Consider the following 20,355-nt stretch of genomic DNA (forward strand, 5'->3'; position numbering starts at 1 on the left):
GAAAGGTCAGCAAGTGACCACAGGGGGGCACTAATCTTCTGTGGTAGAATGATTCCAAAGATGGCTTCCAAGATACTCACCATGGTTATTCAATCAAACACAATGTCGTTACTGCTAGAAAGAGATTTTACAGATGTGATTAAGGTATCAAGTGAGTTAACATTAAGGTATGGAGATTGCCCACGTAACCACAGCCCAGTTAGGTGAGCCCTTGACTAGCACAGATTTTCAGTCTGGTTGCAGAGGTCAGAGAGATTGGAAGGGAGGGATATACTTGCTGCTATGTATGAAAGGCAGTCTCAGAAATGGGGAACAGCCCTGGCTGACAGCCAGCAAAGGCACAGAGGTAACAATTCTATAATCTTATGGTCCTGAGCTCTGCCAGTAACAAGGGTGATCTGGATGAGGACTGGGAGCTCCAGGTAGGAAACAACCAGCTGCCAATTGATTTCATCCTCCTGAGACACTCCGTAGAGAACCCAGATATACTATCTTACACTTATGACCCATAGAACTGCAAGATCATAAATGAGGGTGTTGTTTTAAGCTACTAAATTTGTGCTAATTTTTTACAGTAGCAATAGAAAACTAATAAAACTTCTTTCAAGAAATGAAGGACAGGAAAAATGACAGAAGGGGAGGTGATCAGGTAATGCTGTGCTGTCCCTTCTTCCTCCACAGACAGACATTGATTTTTCTCCTCCACTTCCTAACATGTGTGCAACTCTGGTTCCAATCCATAGGTCATCTAAATTCCCTACCTCATCACCCAGAACCTCTCACAGACGTTTATATTAGAGTGAGGCCCTATTTCCACATTGGAATAGTACAGGATATGTCTAAGTTAATATTTAAAAATACTTCAATTTATGAAGGAAAAGATAAATTCTTGTGAAATATCACCACTGCATTTTCTAAATTATATGTTCCAAGACCCAAATAATTAAGCTACAGAATTCAAACTGTTGGCAAATTAGAAATGCCCTTTAGTGTGTGCATGTTCCCAAAATGACCTTACTTTTAATTTGTTCTCATTCCAATTTTGGATTGGAGAATAGAAAGAACAGTAAGTATATTAAATATCAGGGGATAAAAAATACTATTCCATTATGCTTTCTATTTAACTTTAGGAATCAATGAAGGAATTTTTATAGTAATAATTATATAATGTCTTGCAAAGAACACCCCACCACTATAAAGTAAATAAATAACCCCATTATTATGATAATAAAAACAAGTTAGAGAAATTCCTAGGAACATAGAAAGACAAACTCTATCTTACTATCTTTCTTTAATGATCAACAAGTCCACATTTGCCAAATATAGCCAGGCTATGCCTAAAATTTTTTTCACTTCTTTCCTTACTGGACACTGTTTCTGCCCATAGTTTACTTTTTTTTTCAGCATCTATATTGAATCCAGTCATTAAAAAGTAAATTAAAAAAAATGCTCTTGCATTTCCTTGTCAATAGTCTGTCTGTGTTGGCAAGAATTCTAAAGCCAAAACACTTACAAGAGCAGCAGGAAACTAACTTAAAAATTGCGTAAAAAAGTGGATGAAATAAGACGTCACTGTGTGAGCTCTCTGCCTGCCAAGTACTTTAAATTTCTCTCTCTCTCCTTTTTTTATTATAAAAAAAATATCCAGAATGGATCAACTAAGACTGCAAATTAAAAAAAAAAAAAAGCATGGGTAAATGCAACTAGATTTCGAAAAATGTCCATTCTCAAATGAATGAAACATAAAAAAATTAATCAACATTTTCCTGGTAAATATTAATATGTTATACACTGAACTTTTATAATGTATCCTTTTGATTCAGTTGTGTAGCAAATGGTTACAGATAAATGAAGTATTTTAAAGCCTCGTCCTCCACTCTTTTGTCCTCTGTTATTTATTATAAAACAAACATTAACCAGAAATACCTACTCAAATTACTCTGGATATATTCAAATCTATGAAAAGAGAGAAACTTAGTAAGATTCAGGATCTATCTCCATTGCTGTACCTCTGATTTGGCCCCATTGTCCTTTGATTAAACTCTAAGACCTATATTTAATTTCTGATACTCAGAAAAAGTGAAATCATCTGAAAAATAATTTTAGAAGTATTATTTCTGCAGTCAGTGGCTATGTAATGTCTGTGTGTGTTTTAAGTGATTGAGGAAGTGATAAGATGAATCTATGGGGATCTTTTCCAGGTTTGGTAAAATTGACCTTATTTTATTAGGTTGGTTAAAATAAGTTGCTTTAATTAACAGTTGGGGAGTCAATCATTTAAAATATATTCTACTGCTTACCTTTACCCTTTAATGTAAGATTAAATAAGTCCTTGCAATCCATTTAAAATTTCTGCCAATATTGAACAAATTTGTTGCATATTTGAAAAAAAAGAAAACAAAAATTAGTACATTTTACTATTAAAATCTTAAAGTGGGTGGTAGATAAAATATCCCAAAAAGCCTAACAACTCTCACATAGTGACTTCTTCAATGAGAAAGTGTGATTCACTTAACCTACAGATTAACTGTTCTTTTTGTTTTATCAAGTTTGAATTCAATGGGCTTTAATTTAGATAAGACTCAGTAAATATTCAATATAAGAGGCTAACACCAAATGTGGTTTAGATAAGTCTTTATATCATTTTTTGACCGTATTAAATAAGTAAAATTTAAATTTGATTTTGTCTATTGTAAAATCAATATTACTGCATTTACCTTGAATTACAAACACATCATCTAATATAATCTTGGAGTGGAGACAAGAAAACTACTATTTTTTATCACTTTCTGTATGTCAGGCACAACTCTACCCAGTTTATGTATTTAATTTATGACCTTTATTCTCACCATAGTAACCTGCTGTTACTATTTAGAAGGTCACAGTAATGAAACAACATAGAACTTGTAAATAAATTAAAATTTAAAAGCCAGTATATATGCACTTTTTTTTAGAAATATACAAAATATTACCTCTTTCAACATAAAAGAGGGATCATCCTCTTCCCTGGCCAACCACCCCTGCCAAGAAGTACCCATGGATTGGACATTTGTTTTGGCCCTTAAAAACAAAATGACCACATACATAGTCTTGTTTCTTTGATAGCAACTCATGATTTTGTCTTTTATTTTTCCCTTCATGAGAAATCTCTTCTTTGTCTTCAAAATCTAGGCACACATATAACCATGATTTAATTCCAACAAGTATCTTCCACATGTCTCCAGTTTTTCGGGTCAGTCAACTCACCCATCACACTGGCCCCTCTGTGTGAGTTTATCCCTAGCAAAGTGTATCTCCGATCTTTGGGATCTCATTTCTGGGATGACTTCAATAAAAGGGAAGCTTATGGATAATTTAAACTCTTATAAAGTAATAATATTTTCAAATTCACTCATAATGACAATCAAAAGCATTTTTTAAAATGAAGTAAATTTACTTTTACATTAATTATAAAACCTAGTTTTTGATAGAATTATAAAATAAATAAATGGTAGATCAAGAGACTATTACTAAGACTGCTTTATAGTTAGTTTTTATGCACAAATAACCTTACATTGGGAGTTTTTTTCCAGTAACTACTGACTCAGACTTGCCAAGAGTTACTAAATAAAGATAAAGGTATCCTTGACTAAGGGCCAACATTATGTCAACTCTTCCTTCTGGCAATCTGCAGGAGCCCATGTTTAGCAAGTTTAGGACTTGGTTCAAGATTTCCATTTTATAGATATTGGCTTAATTTTTGGACTTTCTGTTTCCCATGTCAGTGTGTTCAAGCCTGTGGTTTATTTAGTAAGTGAATAAATACTTCAGTTTATTTCTGTGATGATAGACATTCAAGTGAATAGGTGAAAAATGCACCATAAACTGTTAAATGAAAAATGCAGATGATACAAAAGGGCACTGGGATATTTTCTGCTTTTTAAATAAAATACAAAATACTTTGATATTGCCTCAATTAACTATTGAAATAAAAAGAGCATGATAACTTAGTTAGCCCAATTGTATGGTATATCAAAAGGAAATCATATAAAAGGACCTCTTGAACAGCTTAATTTAAATACGCTAAGTACTTTCTCACTTTATGTCAGCAGGGGTCTACTCTTTCCTTTGTCTGGAAGGGGATTTCCCCTACTCTTTATTTTTTAAGTACTGCAGAATATTCAACCACTTTTCCCCCACCGAAGTCATTTTTCATTCTGTCCATCCCTCCTGCAAAGCCATTTCTGGTCAATGCTCCTCTCGCAGGACACAGGGGCTTCTAAACATTCTCTCTTACTACTCTGGCAGGCATGGAGCTCAGAGAAGCTGCTTCAGATAAGACCCATCAACCTAAAATTTCATCCCAGCCATCGATGTTCTACCATTTAGGAGTGTGCTGGAAACAAGGCATCTAGAAGTAACTTGCAGTGTCTCTAGACTAAATATTAGGAAGTTAATAAATGATTTTGTATGTTTTAGAATCTCCCAAACTTGCTGTAATTTCATTCTTGCCCCCTTTCTGAACTTGAATTAAGTTGAAATACTAAACTATGTTTCCCCTCATCACCTGGTGTTAGAGTTCTAGCTGTACAACTTCCAATCCTACTAATACCATTTTCCTCTGTGTCCTCTACGCTTTGCTGTTTGCACTCCAAAAGGCTTGGCTTTCTCAGGAATAAAACTCAAATTTTTATATCCCATTGCAAAAGTCAATACTAACATCAGTGACAATCAAAGTCAGAAGCTCTAGTGACTTAAAGAGAAAGTTACTCCTAATTCATATTATATATAACCAAGGTGAGGGCAGTAAGAAGGGCATGGAAATGAGGTAGCCTCACACCATGGAGAGAGTCAAAGATATCAGTAGTCAGAAGCTGTGCCATCAACATTTGACTTCCATTTTGTCACAGGCTGCAGCACTCACTTTGCTGCATGATGAAGGGTAAAGACAGAGTAGAGGGTTGCAAGAGACAGATATATGGGCCAGACTTTTAAGTGGTTCATAGTACTTACATGGCCATGCTCAGTAACAGGGGAGGCAAAAAGAATTGTCTGTCTCTGTGCTCAGTAAGCAAGGGAGATAAGTATGGTGAGAGACTTATCAATCTCTAACACAAATTGATCTGTCACATCAAGAATGTCTGTACTGCCTTTGTTATAATTTTTAGTACCAACTTAGAATGCTCACTTAACGTACAAACAAAAGAAAATGAACAAAATATGAATATTTATTCTCAACTACTTTTTGTTTAGTTTTTCCTGGAGCAATATGTATAGACTGCTTCTTTACTATTGGAAAAGAGTAAAAGGAATGACAGGAACAATGAAGAATTGGGGGGGGGCAAATTTTGTTACTGTAATAAAATATTATTCCAGTATTTACATAAGCACATACAATGTTTAACTTTTTGGTGGTTTTCATTCCATCTAAATGTCTTGTTAGATTTCTGGCTTCTTACTATTAACTAGCACTGAACTGATAAATTATTGAATATAATCATCTCAATCCCTAAGAAATGGGCATACTTATTACTTCTTTTTTTTTCCTAAGTGATTGAAATGCTTTGTTAATAATCCAACTTTCTTCCTTTTAGTTTGGTTTCCTAAGAACCTAGTATCTATGTTGGCATCTTTAGTACAAATATATCTTTGTCATGGAATCACTACATGGCTGTATTTTTCACAGTAATAAAAATAGTTTGCAAACTGTAATAAAACAGGCTTTTTAAAGCAACCCAGAGAAAAATTTTTCATAAATCAAATTTTTGTATTATAAGTCTATTCTTTTCATAAAGTAATGAAATGTTTATATTAAAATGCCTGATTTCCATTCAGTTGTAAAATTAAAAGTGTAAAGTGGCATTAATTATGGCATCTGCCATTGGGATTAACTAGAGCTAAATCTGGGAGGTAACAATAAATAAAATATACCAAAATAATAGAAAATAATGGAAATATAGGATATAGCCTGAATTTCATCACTCAATTTGTATATGCTTATCTTTCTGTATGAGGATTATAATGATCAGATAAGGTTCTGTGAATAGGATGGAACTAAAATAGGATAAGAACTGGTAAATCAGATTAGGAAAACTAAAAAGGAGATGAGAGAAAAGAAGTATTTGAGGAAACCACGAGAGAAAGCTCAGAGGTGAGAAAATGCAGGAATCAGAATTGGAGGCTGAATTTAACCTGTGGATTGTTAGAGAATTACTTTTAGTCTCTAGTAAAAAGACATTTTATTGAAAATTGTGGAACCAAGAACACAGAAAAATATTGGAGGTACAGGATGAAGCTTGTGTTAGAATGGAGGTCTAGACACGTCAGCATAAATGTACCATTTCCCTGATCAGGACCCTTCGACTTTCTCTCATGGATTGACAAATGACAATATAATCTCATACACTAACATTTCACATCAGATATCTTCTGTTTTAGGAGATTGCTGTTAAAATGAACTAGACTGATAAATGTGAAAATGTTTCCTAACACTAATGCTCTTAATCAACACTGCCTCCTTTTATTTACCCAATGATCAAATACACTGTGCATGTTCTTGCTTATGTAATATTCTGTTCAAATCCACAGTCATTTACATAAGTAATCAGAAGTCAGTGTAAGAAAAATCTGGTACTTGAACAAGAAAAATTTAGATTTGAGAATAATTTGATAAAAATCTCCATTTATCTTTTATCAGATCACCTGAAATTTGCCTACTACTTTTGACATCTAACTCTCCTCTGACATTTAAACCAGGATTAGCTCACTCACCCTCATAACTCTCATAGTGTTATCTGTTCGTATTTAGTACATATTAAGTCTCACACATACTGTACACAAAAGCAGAAAACAGGTAAGTACTTGTTGTTCCCAATGTGTCCTGCTCACATCCCAGGAGTAGCTATTGCAAAGTGCTCTGTGTCCCCACCTTCCTATAGCAGTATGGATCAGGAATGAACACCTGAACCAAGATTACACTTGATTCACTCATCTGATAATTTGTGCTAAGCAATAAAGGGACTAAAAGTCAGTCAGTAATACATTTTGAATTTGTAAAGCCATGGAATATCACTGACAGGGTCAGTTGAGGATGCATGAAATGATGAGCTAGATTAGAAAGCGAGTCTACTAGAGGACATATGTGAAGACAATGACACAGTCACCTGGTATGGAACAGAGGAAAAAGACCATATGCCTCCAAGGCAAAGAGAAAAATGATAAAATGGAGAATGTCAATTCCTGTATAGAAGCTAAGTTGGTTATTGGTAGTTTTCCATTTTTCCACTTGGGCACACTTGAAAGACCCATCTATATTCCATGATCTTGTGATTAATAAATTTCTAAACAGTAATTGTGATGTTTGGTGTAAATAGCTTTCAGAAGGGAATGGCTGGCTCTACATCTCAAATGCTTAGCGACCAGAATCTAATAGTCATCATCCCCCTTTTTTAAATCCCATAGCTAATATAGGTTAAAAAAAGAAAGAAAGAAAGAAAGAAAGAAAGAAAGAAAGAAAGAAAGAAAGAAAGAAAGAAAGAAAGAAAGAAAGAAAGAAAGAAAGAAAGAAAGAAAGAAAGAAAAGAAAAGGAAAGGAAAGGAAAGAAAAGAAAAGGAGAGAAAATAAAAGGAAAGAAAAGAAAAAAAAAAGAAAAAGCCAGGTAGATTCAGGTCTCAAGTTCCTTCCAAACAAAGGTGTGGGAACCAGGGACAGGAAATAATTGTTTTGCTGGCATTTGAGACACAGTGCCTGCTATATGTGAAGGATGAATGCCTTCATTGGTTCACTCCACAGTGAATTCCTACCTTGTACCACACAGTGATTTAGACACAAGACATTCTACAGTGAACAAGAGCAATAGTTCCTGGCTTCTGTAGCTTACATTCCAGTGGGGCTGGAGGAGAAGCAGGAGAGAATTAAACATTTTTAAAGTATTATAAAAATAATTAATATTGGAGATGGTCATATCTTTAATGAAGGAAAAAAGGAACCAAGTAAAAAAAAGATTAAGGTGCTCTGGTTCTGGTTAAGATGGAGGCATAGGTAAACGTGCTTTACCTCTTTGCACAACTACAGAAAAATATTACAACTAGACTACAAAACAAATATCCCCTAGAACTGTCAGAAAATTCAACTGTATGGAAGTCTGACAACCAAAGATTTAAGGAAGTCACATTCATCCAGGAGAGAAGGAGAGGCAGAGAAGTGGAGAGAGGAGGAGGGGTGTGGAGTTGCGGACTGGCACAGAGAGGCAGTGGAATGGGCACTCCCACATTCATGTGTGGTAGATAAAAATCCGAAGGGATACCATGAGAGTGAGGGATCCCAGTCCCAAACCAAACCACCCAGAAACCCAGGGTTCTAGCTCCAGGGACATACATTTCCATAATTTCTGGCTGTATAAACCAGTGGGAGTTGGAATAGTGGAAGAAACTGTCAGATTCTCAAGAGACTCTTCTTAAAGGGCCCACACCATCTTAGGACTTACACAAACACATACCTTCTGGGATTCAGTACCAAGGCAACAGCTAGAAGAGCACAAGTGGCATATGGGGAGAAAGTGAAGTGACTGGAAAAAGGGAGAGTATTAGAAAACAGCTTCTTCCCAGGCAAACCTCCAGAAGCCAGGCAGCAGCATTGACTCCTTGTTGAGCTCTTCCCCACACAGAGCCACAAAGTCGGGAAATGGGTTGCCCTACCCTGGCAATCATTTAACACTCTACCCCACACAACTTACAAGTGTACCCTTCTACAATAGGCCACACTACTGAGACGGGGAGTCAAAGAAGCTCTACCTAATACACAGAAACAAACACAGGGAGCCTGAAAAATTTAGGAGACAAAGAAATACAGCCCAAATGAAAGAACAGAGCAAACCTCCAGAAAAAAAAAATTAAACGAAACAGATACCAACCTATCGGATGCAGATATCCAAACACTTGTTATCAGGATGCTCAAAGAACTTAATGAGTATGGCAACAGCGTAAAAAAGACCAAGGCACAAATGAAGATTGCATTAAGTGAAATAAGGAAAAATCTACAGGGAGCCAACAGTGGAGGGGATGAAGCCGAGAATCAAATAAATGATTTTGAACGTAAGGAAGAAAAAAGCATTCACTCAGAACAAGAAGAAAAAACAATTAAAAATAAAGGGAATAGACAAAGGAGCCTCTGGGACATCTCCAAATGTACTGACATCTGAATCATAGGGATGCCAGAAGGAGAAGAGGAAGAGCAAGAAAATGAAAACTTATTTGAAAAAATAATGAAAAACGTCCCTAATTTTGTGAAATAGATATATAAGTCCAGGAAGCACAGAGCCTCAAAAAGTTGGACCCAAAGAGGACCACAACAAGACACATTATAATTAAAATGCCAAGTGTTAAAGAAAGGATCTTAAAAGTAGCAAGAGAAAAACAGAGAGTTACATAAAAAGAGTTCCCATAAGACTGTCAGCTGATTCCTCAAAATAAACTTTTCAGGCTAGAAGAAACTGTCAAGAAGTATTCAAAGTGATGAAAAGCAAGGATCTACAACCAAGATTACTCTATCCAGCCAAGTTATCACTGAGAGTTGAAGGGCAGATAAATTACTTCCCAGACATGGAAAAGCTGAAGGAGTTCATCATAGCCAAGTCATTATCATATGAAATGTTAAAGGGATTTCTTTAAGAAAAGGAAGATCAAAACTATGAAATTAAAATGGCAACAAATTCACAACTATCAACCACTGAATCTAAAAAAAAAAAACCTCAAAAAATAACAACAAAAAAAACCCCCAAACACTAAGCAAACAACCAGAGCAGGAACAGAATCATAGATGTGGAAATCACTTGGAGAGTTATCAGCTGGGAGGAGGAACTGGGAGAATGGGGGAAAAGGTGGAAGGATTAAGAAGCATAAATTGATAGGTACAAAATAGACAGAGGGATGTTGAGAATAGTATAGGAAAGACAGAAGCAAAAAAAAATTATATGTACAAATGGACATGAACTAAGGGAGGAGTGCTGGAGGGAATGGGAGTATCAGGTGGAGGGGAGCAAATGGGGAAAAATTGGGACAACTGTAATAGCATAATCAATTAATCATATTAAAAAAAAAGATTAATATGCCCTGAAGAAGGACGAAGTTTATGAAATGATAGTTGGTAAAGGCCAAACTGAGAAGGTAATGTTTGAGCATGCATTAAAAAAAAGGTTGATGGAGACAGAAGACATAGTATATGTAAACCTCTTTAGCAAGAGTGCTAAATATATAAGTAAAAATAATTTCAAAGAGACTAAGATAGGAATGTGCAGTGTGTGGGGGAGGAATTACAGGAGAAGCAGTGTAGCAGGGGCAGAGTGGGGAGGGGAGATGATGAGTAAGGAGGTTACTAAGGGTAACATAAGACCAGGTTATGAAGCATTTTGTAAATCATGGTGGTACTTTTGTCTTTGATAGTGAGTGAGATGGTAAATTATTGAAGGGTTGAAAGCTGTGGAGCGTTGGGATTTGACATATTTTAAAAGGGTCTCTCTGGATGACAAGGATAAAAACAGAGACATATTAAGAAGGAATCAGAGCAATCCAGAGGAAAAAATTATGGCATCTCTGATGAGATATAGTCCTCTTACAAATAAGAAACTCTTAAATTTTTGAAAAAATATTAACATATTTGTCAATAGCACATGGATAACAAACTAAAAAGGCATTCATTTGGGCAAGATCACCCCCATTCAGGAATCTTTTTGTAATGTCACCAAGGGAAAGGAAAAAAGTGTTCAAAATATAGAAAAATTAAGACTAGCAGTAAAACAAGCTCAGATAATTAAGACAAATGCTGCAGAAAGAAGGTAATAAACCCACTAATCAAATAGTGGCTATAAGAAAAAAGAATAAGGGAGAAAACTTCTGGAAAAGAACAACGGGCAGCTAATCAATGAAACATTGTAGTAGGAGAGAATGACTGAGACTAGAAGGAAAACAATCAGAAAAAGAAAAGGTAGCCTTGATGTAGGATTGAAAAGTGGGAAAAAGACTAAAGGAGACCTCAACAAACACAACTTCTAGTCCCAGCTTCCCAGCCCACTACATCTGGTGAACCTGAGAAAACCTCTTTTCAAGATGAAGCAAAACCCTTTCAGGTGCCCAAGGGAAACAGCATCATTTGATAAGTTGCACAGTGTTTTGTGGTTTATATAAGAATACATGTAAAATGACTTTACAAATTGGAAGTTGCTTTTACAACTATTGCATTTTGTGTCTTTAGAAAAAATCTCAGGGTTTTTTTCTTTTCAAAATTAATCACGATTAAGCATGTGTATTTCTCTAAAATTTTCTTCTTTTACAAAGAGGCAAGATAATCAATGCATTTGTAGTTGACTACATATTCATTTTATCATTTGTATAATAATTTTATTAAAACTTCATTAGATCTGCAACATTTATATTGCCTTTTGAAAAAGAAAGACTGACAGTAAGATTAGGGGTGGATATACATTTTAAAGATGGGGGCAGAGCCTAGACAACTAAAAAATAATAGTTCTACTTCTATAGCATACTTCTTTACAGCAGAGCTTCTGGGATAGAACTAATCCTTACAAATTATGCTCTAATATAAAGGATTTATACCACGTCTTACAAATGAAGGCACCAGGACTCAAGAAAATGCAACCATCCAACAAATATGTAAATGCCTACTATATTCTGGCCCTGTGGAAACAGTGTAATTGTACTCATAGTTTAATGGGGTAAGACATAAAACATATGAATAATATGCAATTATGATGTATATTATGTAAATGGGAAAGACATACATATCATAATGAATATACAAATAAATATAATGAGTACCTGAACAATAATATTTCAAAGGGTCCTAATGTTGCGGAGAGCATAAAGCTGAGTGAATTTTACCATCAGGACAAGAAGTTCTTTAGTTTAAATTATCAGGAAACTTTTTCTTTAATTCTAAATAGAAAGACTTGAGTGAAAGAGCCAACGATGTGAATTTCTATTTTTAGATAAATATAAGAAGAGAAGAATTAAAATGAAGTGGCCTCAAAAGAAGACAAAATGTCAAGTTTAAATGAATAGCAAAAATAGTGTTACTAACACTTAGAAAGGAGAAAATGAGTGAAAGCCGTGGATATCACTAGAAATCTGATTACCTGGGCCACATAAGGAGGTTGGATTTTCCCTCTAAACTCAGTGGGAAAAGTTGGAATTTCTTCATAAGGAATGTCATATGGTCTGATATAAAAATTCACTCTGTCTCTAGAATGTAGACATGTTTGTGTTTATTTATTTATTTATTTATTCATTTATTTTTGCTGTTGTGGGGGTCATGAAAGAATAGAAGATCAAAAATAAGTTAGGAAATTTTTTTGTTGTTGTTTATTTATTTTTTATTTTATTGTGAGTTAGGAAACTTTTTAGTAGTCCAAGCAAAAGATGTCTATGTTTTTTTTTCCCCCTTTATTTATTTATTTATTTTTTAAATACATTTGTCTCTGCCTCCCCCCCACCACTTTCTCTTGCCCCCTCCCTCCTTCCCTCCCTCAGCTCTTCCCCCATGAGTCCTTGCTATATGTTCCTTGACTTTCCCCTTCCCTTCATTTTCCCCACCCCCCCTCCCTCCTTCCCTCTTGTCTCTGTTGATTTCTTTTCCTTTCAGTGTTGCTGGTCATATTTTCCTTGCATCTTTGTATTGTTGGTTAGGTTCCACTTATAGGTGAGATCATATGGTATTTGTCTTTCGCCCCCTGGCTTATTTCGCTTAGCATAATGCTCTCCAGTTCTCGGTCTTTTGGCTAAGATCAAGTGTAGTATCTGTTCTTATCAGATGTTTATGTTTTGGGCCATGGTTTTAGCAGAGGACATGAAGAAAAGTGAATGCATTGCAGGAAGAGCTAGAAAATGAAATGCAGGTAGTAGAGGAGATAAAGAACAGAGTCTAAGCCTTTCTTTTTGGCCTGAACAACACATTGATGATGAAGCCATTTGGTCAAAAGGGGCAGAAGGAGGATTGATATTCAGAAACTGGTTAAATGTTTTGCTGGGTACCATTCAAAAACCAAATGGTAAATCAGATGGAACTGGAAGCCAACCTTGGCAAATTTCAAAGATTTTGATAGTTTTGATAGGCATAAGGTAGAATAGATGAAAAATACCAGTAATGTCAGAAGTTTGGAGAGAAATCAAATAATGAAATATGTATTTGTTCATATAGAAGAGCTTTTGCAGCTTTTCCAATGAGTAGAATCTCACATGCACGACTCAACAGTAAGTCTGTTACTAACCTAGTTTTTCTAATGTCATGTAGTATGTGGGGGCATCTGTATGTTCATGCATGTATGTATTTGTTCATATGAGAAATTTCTTAATGAAAAGGGAATTACGAACGTAGTCAACCTGAAGAAATTGAGATAACCCAGCTATTGTGCAAAGCCTATATTTCAAAGATAGAATCTTTCAGTCATTAAAAATAAAAAAACTTATTAGTAAGTTTTTTTTTTTATTGCTCCTTTACCAAAGATTTTAGGTTTTATGAGACAGTTTTAATTTTATAAACTTTCTAGACTAGTCATAGACTAGGCAAAGCCTATATTTCAAAGATAGAATCATTTCAGTCATTAAAAATTAAAAAAACTTATTAGTAAGTTGTTTTTTTTAATTGCTCCTTTACCAAAGATTTTAGGTTTTATGAGACAGTTTTAATTTTATAAACTTTCTAGACTAGTCATAGCTGAGGAAAGTATCAAGGAACTAACTCAAAGCTTTTTTTGGATAAGGGCAATTTAATAATATGAAGAAAATTATAGTAGGGGTAAAATTATGGCAATTGTACAGTGACTCAACCACTAAAACATCTAAGCCAATTGTTGCTCCCATCTTGAACTACTAGGAAAGTTCCATCATTTCATGCTAGTGAAAAATTAGAGTATGTGTGGTCAGAAATAAAATTACTTCTGGTCTAGTATTACATATTTTAGGTAAATTATGTGTCTCATTTTTCTTAAATATTTACAATCAGTCACCTAGAGTTAATGGTAAGTGTTAGATCATCAATCTAGGTGACATGAGCATTTAAATTAATTGGATTACATTTAGATTTCCATGATTAGAGTTTGGAAGTTCAGATGTCTGGTTAGAGATTCTCAATCCTCCAGAAAAGATCATCCCTAATATTTTTAAGTTTTAGTTTTGCATAATTGTTGAAATCCATTTTATTTATAAAGATTACAGAGGCAGAACTTGGAACCACTTATTCAGAGATTAAAATAAATAAATTTTGATTAAATGCTTTATTTAAATATAATACTTCATAAAATAAAGAATAACAAGGAATAACATAAATCAAACTACTTAAGTTAAATATATGTAGGTGCACACACATATATACATAAGCAGGTGTAAATACACATACACACACGTATCTCAAACATGCAAGGAACATATCCGGAACAAATTTAGGATAGTGATTATCTGCAGGCAGTGGGGTGAAGAAGATGAAAAGAGATGGATAATGTCATTTTAGCTGTTTATTATAATTTTTCACTATATATAGTATATGTGTGTGTATGTATATGAAAGAAAGCCGGTAAGCCACGTTGCAGAAATCTGAAAGTAATACAGAAATGTATGACAATAGAATGAAATCAATGCATCATGGTACAAATATACTATTTTTACTCTTTTTATATGCCATGGATGAGAACAAATCTGAGAGGTGAAAAATCTTAATTATTTGTTTCCTTCTTTAAACGCTCTGTACTCTTGTAATAAAATATAAATATCTGGTTAATGAGCATTTCTAGGTAATGTGGTAAGTCTGAAGAAAATGTAACAAAGGACAATTTTAACATAGAAGTATTTTGAGCTTTGAGCAGCTCTGCTTTAAGGACAGACCAACTCTATTTTCCCTTAAGAGTTGAAAATATTTTTTACAAATTAATGTATGGAAATTAATTCTAAGTTTTTAGTGTAAGGTGTTACCATGAATATAAAAGGACATGGGGCTATGAGGAGTGATTCAAGAGATCTCATTCACTGATGCTGGCTGAAGTGAGGAAGGGAAATGAAGAACAATCATTAACCCATATCCATCTCTCTAGCTAATAAACTCAGCACTTTAAGAATTTTGGCTCTTTTATTTTTTATGTACTCACAGGAAGGTTGGTCATGAATAGTAAAAATTAGGAATCGAAGACTTATTCAGAGCCTTTTCAATGAAAATTTGCAGCTGGGGCTTTTGCTTTTACCTGGCAGTTTGCCTAAATGTAAGTTTGGAGACTGGTGCAAGACTCGTCATCCCTACAATTTCTAGACTGTAGCAGAAATCAGGAATGCTTTCTTTGTAATAGCCAGAGGTGGTTATCAAGAAGGATGGCGGTGTCTGCTGTGTCTGCTGTCTGGCTTGCAAAGCTATAGATTAATGTGTTGTTTTAAAATATGTAATGTGCCCATAGGCTGTAGCAATAGGGAAATAAATCATTTGGGAGAGGGAGTCAGATAGGAGATTCAGGAATGCTAGTGTGGGGGAAACAAAAGTATGCAGGTTGCCAAGGGAACAAGAGTTCTGATTAGTAAGTGAGTATAATAACCAGTCCCACATAAATCTCTAGGGTCTTAGAAAGGAGCTTTCATGTAGGAAACAAAGTTGATAGACTAATTCTCCCTGACACTCAAGCTTAAAATCTAAATTAAGTAGTTTATGGCATATGATAACGTCCTTCAAGTGGACGTTATCCCCCATAAGGGCAACTAAATAAACAGATATTTTGACGTTTGAATGTAGAGTGTAATGAAAGAACCAAAAACTAAATTTGAGATCAATTCTGAAAAGAAATTTCTAAAAGAAAGTTAAAATGCACTTCAATTAAATTAGGTTAGAAAAATATGATGCACTTTAAACTTTCAGATTGTTTTCAAGTATAAACTTCTATGAAATACCAGGTTATTATTGAAGATTATGTGGTAGTAAATTAGTAAAATTACACATAGTAAAATTATAACATGTGTTACAATAAACTTTGTTTTGTTTGCTTACCATAACTATATATAATTTATAACAATATATTATTAATATAATGGATGTTTTATAAGAACACACAGAAACTTGCTTAAGAAAGAAGAGAGGTCACATAAATTTTCCAGGCCAAAAAAATACACTAAACATTTACATGTGAAACTAGGACCAAAACTACTTTTAAAAACCTAGCCACATCATAGACACCATATTCAGTAACATGATGTATCATTGTGCATAATAAAAATTGAGCAGAGTATTCTCAAGGTATACTCAGGGGAGTACTATAAGACACTTCTTTCACCAAAATTAAGCACTTTTATGTACATTCCCCACACTGAATGTAGTTTTAGGGGTTTAGTGTTAACTGTTGGAATATTGCAGTATTTCCATGACTTTACTAAGAGGGAAACTGAAGTTTATTTTAAAACCTGCAACAAAGTTTGAACGTGTCTTGGGGTAAATAGACTTGTTTATTGCTACTATCCATATAATGTTAAGGAAACAAGTTTGGATGTGATGAGGACATTTCTCCCCTTGAGATAAAACCAGAAATGAAATAATGACAGCTTCTGAAGTTAGCCCTGACTTCTGTAGGGGAGAGGGGGAAAGGGAGAGAGAAAGAAAGAGAAGCTCAAAGGAATGAAGAATGGGCTCAGGGCCAGCTCTGAAGCCTTATTTGAAAATCAAGACAGAGTAAATGATACTCTGAGGTCCAAATCCAAAGGCCTCAAGGAGTCTCAGAAATCAGGTGTCCCTCAACTGTTCAGGGATATCTCTCTGTTCTGAGAGATAAACTAAGGAAACAGCTGATGTCTGGAACTGGGGGATGCTACACTCCAGAGCCCATTGATGAGGGTGATTCCAAGCTCCATGACAATACTTTCATTTTTGTTTCTCACTCTCAGATTTTAGGGATGTGTATGATCACTCATAGACTGGTGCTTTTTTTTTTAGTGTTTGGGAAATGCTAAATTGTGTGCCCACTACTGAGTCAGGGTTACTGGTAGCAGGCCAGTTCAAAACGGGCCTTAGTTTGGCATCCATTTATTGTCTAACAAGGCAAAATAGGTAAAATTGTATTCAGTGGTATAAAATTAATATATTACTGAAAGCACATAATGTAATTGTTACATTAAATTTAAATACTATCTCTCTAGATTTTATCTGTCTTTAGGCAGAATTTTTTTTCATGGTAAGTGATCCATGCGTATCTATATTATTTTCCTGAAATATCCATCTCTCTGAGATGTCTCAGATAGCTTAGGAAATAGGAATTTATTTTATGTATTATCTGCTAAATTGAAAAGATATAAATTAGTTGGAATAATCTGATTTTCATTCTAATTTGAAATATCACATGGAGTTCCTTTGAGTTAAAAAATATATAAGAATAAAATGTCAACATGAAGTAAAGCAGAGAATTGGACTTTATATTTCAATACTTATTCTCCTTTGGGATATATAAGTTGTTTCTGATAAATGTATGTTCATAAAAGCAAAAAACATCTTATTTCTCTTTTTAAAAGACATAGTAATTCAGAGCACAATATTGGAATCATAGCAGATGCTTACTTAAAAAAATGTTAATTCATCTTGACTTTTGGCATCTGGCAAAATTGAAACTTGAACAATGAAAATGTAATATTCTTCTAGTGTATTACAAACATTCAGATATAGCTGAGTGGGACAGCTCCCAAATTATATACCAGTATGTATAATATGGATCTCAGTTTGAATGCAAATAATGACCCTTCATTTAGAGTCTAATACATCAGGGGTTATTTGGACTATGCACTACACTAAACTGAGGGAGTATACCATGAAAAGAATGGTGTAGAATCCAGGAAGCAGGCAACTACCAAATGGCTTTGGCATTACTAGCACTTCAATTTGTGCTTTCTCTAAATATCACTGTCTCTCTTACATCACTTTTTCTATACAATGTTCACATTCTCTACCAACTCTTTCTCTAAACCAAGTATTAGCTCCCTCAAAGTGGCCTCTCCTCTTAACATGTTATCAAGTTTTATTAACGTTTTTTATGTTGTTACCTATTTTTTCTGCTTTGTCCTTATGATTTTATACCTTTTCTGATTCCTTTATAGGAATTTTTCCATTTTAATGGGTTATATAGACAGCAGCATTGGATCAGGTGTTCAATCTATCATGCTTACCTCAAATTTTCAGGGTTTTTTTGTAATAAAAATAATAAATCTTTATTCAGGTATAAGCTTGCAAGAAATGATCATCAGCATGAAGAAAACATGCATGAATCTGAGAGAAATCTCAAGGTGAAAGCTGGCAAATTCTGATGATGTATTTTATTATAGTGATGACAGAGATAAAAAATCCAAATATTGAGATTTCATGACCACGAATATAACAGATTCATGATTAAAGATAAGGGATTTGGACTATAAGTCAATGGACTGGACTTGTACAAAGGTAATTCGCATTTACAGTGGAAATTCTAAGTCAGAAGCTTCTTTGAACCCAGCCAAATATGGTAAAGAGGTCAGACCTGGAGATAAAGGCTTAGAGCCTTTAGCCTCATGGTGAGTGACCAAACTATAAGAAAAGAAGTTTTTAAAGTAAAATACTACTGTTGGAAATAAAATATTGGAAAATCAGTAACTAAACATGATTAAATATCTAGTATACATGATAAAAAGGGAACTATCAAGTATGACAGCTCAGAAAAGTTATCTCCACAGTGGAGGCTGTGGGTAGGACAATGATTATAATAAAAAATAAATAAAAAGCTACCTTATTTACATATGGTCTTACGCACAGGGCTGTGGTTTTTGCAATCCCTTTCTGTAATATTGGATGACAGAACTTCTCTTTCCTATTTCTCTTCAGCTGGAGCCTCTTCAGCTCAATTGACATGAATGAAGGCAACGACACTTCAGTCATTGGGCCTGGTATTAGGAAATATAACCAAGTCATTTTGATGGCTGCCCACAACTGAGGGCCTTTTCTTCAATGCATGTGTGTTTTATTGAGTACATAACTACCTTGTGTGCACATATTTGAAGAGAATATCTTGAGGGTTTAATATCTGAATACACATCTAAAGCAAATTCTTAATACTTTAGTAATGTCTTTGTCAACACATTAGATGTTAGATTTTTTTACTGTGATCTTTTAAATTTAGTGGATTTTTTTAGTTTGCCATTCTCTGAAGAAAAGTACAAACATGGCATCTTTGATAACAGTGATGTTATTGTGCCAGTTACTGGTGAGTCTTAGGTGTTATTAAGTAAACTAACTTTCCCCATTTATATAAAGTGGGGAGTAAACATAGATTACTGGATCCTATCTTCTAATAAGACTGCACTTTATAGTTACTTTTAATCATGTTAGAAAATATCCTGAGATTTTTTTTTTTCCAGAGGTTCCCTTGAGTCATCCAGACTTAAAATTAGTTAGCTGTCCTAAAAGGTAACACTTAATCCCATAGCAATACTTAAAGATCTGTGATGGAAAAATTTCATGTTGTACTTATCTATACTCCACTGACGTTGTTCTGTAAACTTACAAGGAAATAAATGATTTTGTTTATGGAAAGCATCCAACTCCTTTGCCTAGGTTCCTCCTTCAGGACTTGATAGTGTTAACAACAATACTACAATCTTAAAAACAATGGAATCATGAAGCTTTTTCTGATAGTCTAAAACAAACTGAATTCAGGCAGGGTGGGTAGATGGGACATACCCACCCTGTTTTTAAAGACTTCACTTTTTTACACTATTTAGAGGTATACAAGGGCCCCATTTCCAGGACTTCCCAGAGTGCCCACTCTACTCCTGCTTTCTCCTGCATTCTATTTTCTCCCTTTTCCTCAGCAGCCTCAGCTAGCTCCATTATCTTTCCCAAAGACGTGAGTAAAGTTTAAGCACTCCCACCAGAACTTTAACATTTCCCAATTTTCAGTGTGTTTAGGAGGTATTGAGAAATACTACAACCGAAGAGAAACATTCTGTACTCTTTTTAAAATATCTAATTTAAGAGCATCGCATACCAGGATGATAACTGTCCTACTTTTCTTCATCTCCCTAATCTCATTTGCCTAAAGAATTTATAATACTCTTATTTGCATTCCTTGATCTTATTTCTTGTGAACTTTATAACCCTAGCTTTATTATGCTTAGTGAGTATTTGTTTGCCCCAGCTCTGGGGCGTGTCACAAATCTGTCCTCATCTGGCTGATAATAAAGCGTGCCAAACCCTAACCTTCTCCTAGTTTTCCTGTGTCTCCCTTGGCTTTTGTGGAGATTGTGCGATAGTGTTTTACAGTGGTTGCTTGTGTGCTGCATATATATTTCTTTTTTCACATCGTTCTACAAAGTCCCTTCAAAGTT

General features: G+C 34.6%; 1 pseudogene; it reads left to right on the plus strand.

Annotated features, from left to right (window-relative positions):
- Window positions 1–12,750: 12,750 nt before the first annotated feature.
- Window positions 12,751–12,859, plus strand: LOC129071222 (uncharacterized; annotated as a pseudogene).
- Window positions 12,860–20,355: the final 7,496 nt, after the last annotated feature.

This window comes from Pteronotus mesoamericanus, unplaced genomic scaffold, assembly GCF_021234165.1.
Source record: "Pteronotus mesoamericanus isolate MK-2021 breed Mesoamerican mustached bat unplaced genomic scaffold, CSHL_Meso_final contig_26, whole genome shotgun sequence".
Taxonomy (NCBI): Eukaryota; Metazoa; Chordata; class Mammalia; order Chiroptera; family Mormoopidae; genus Pteronotus; species Pteronotus mesoamericanus.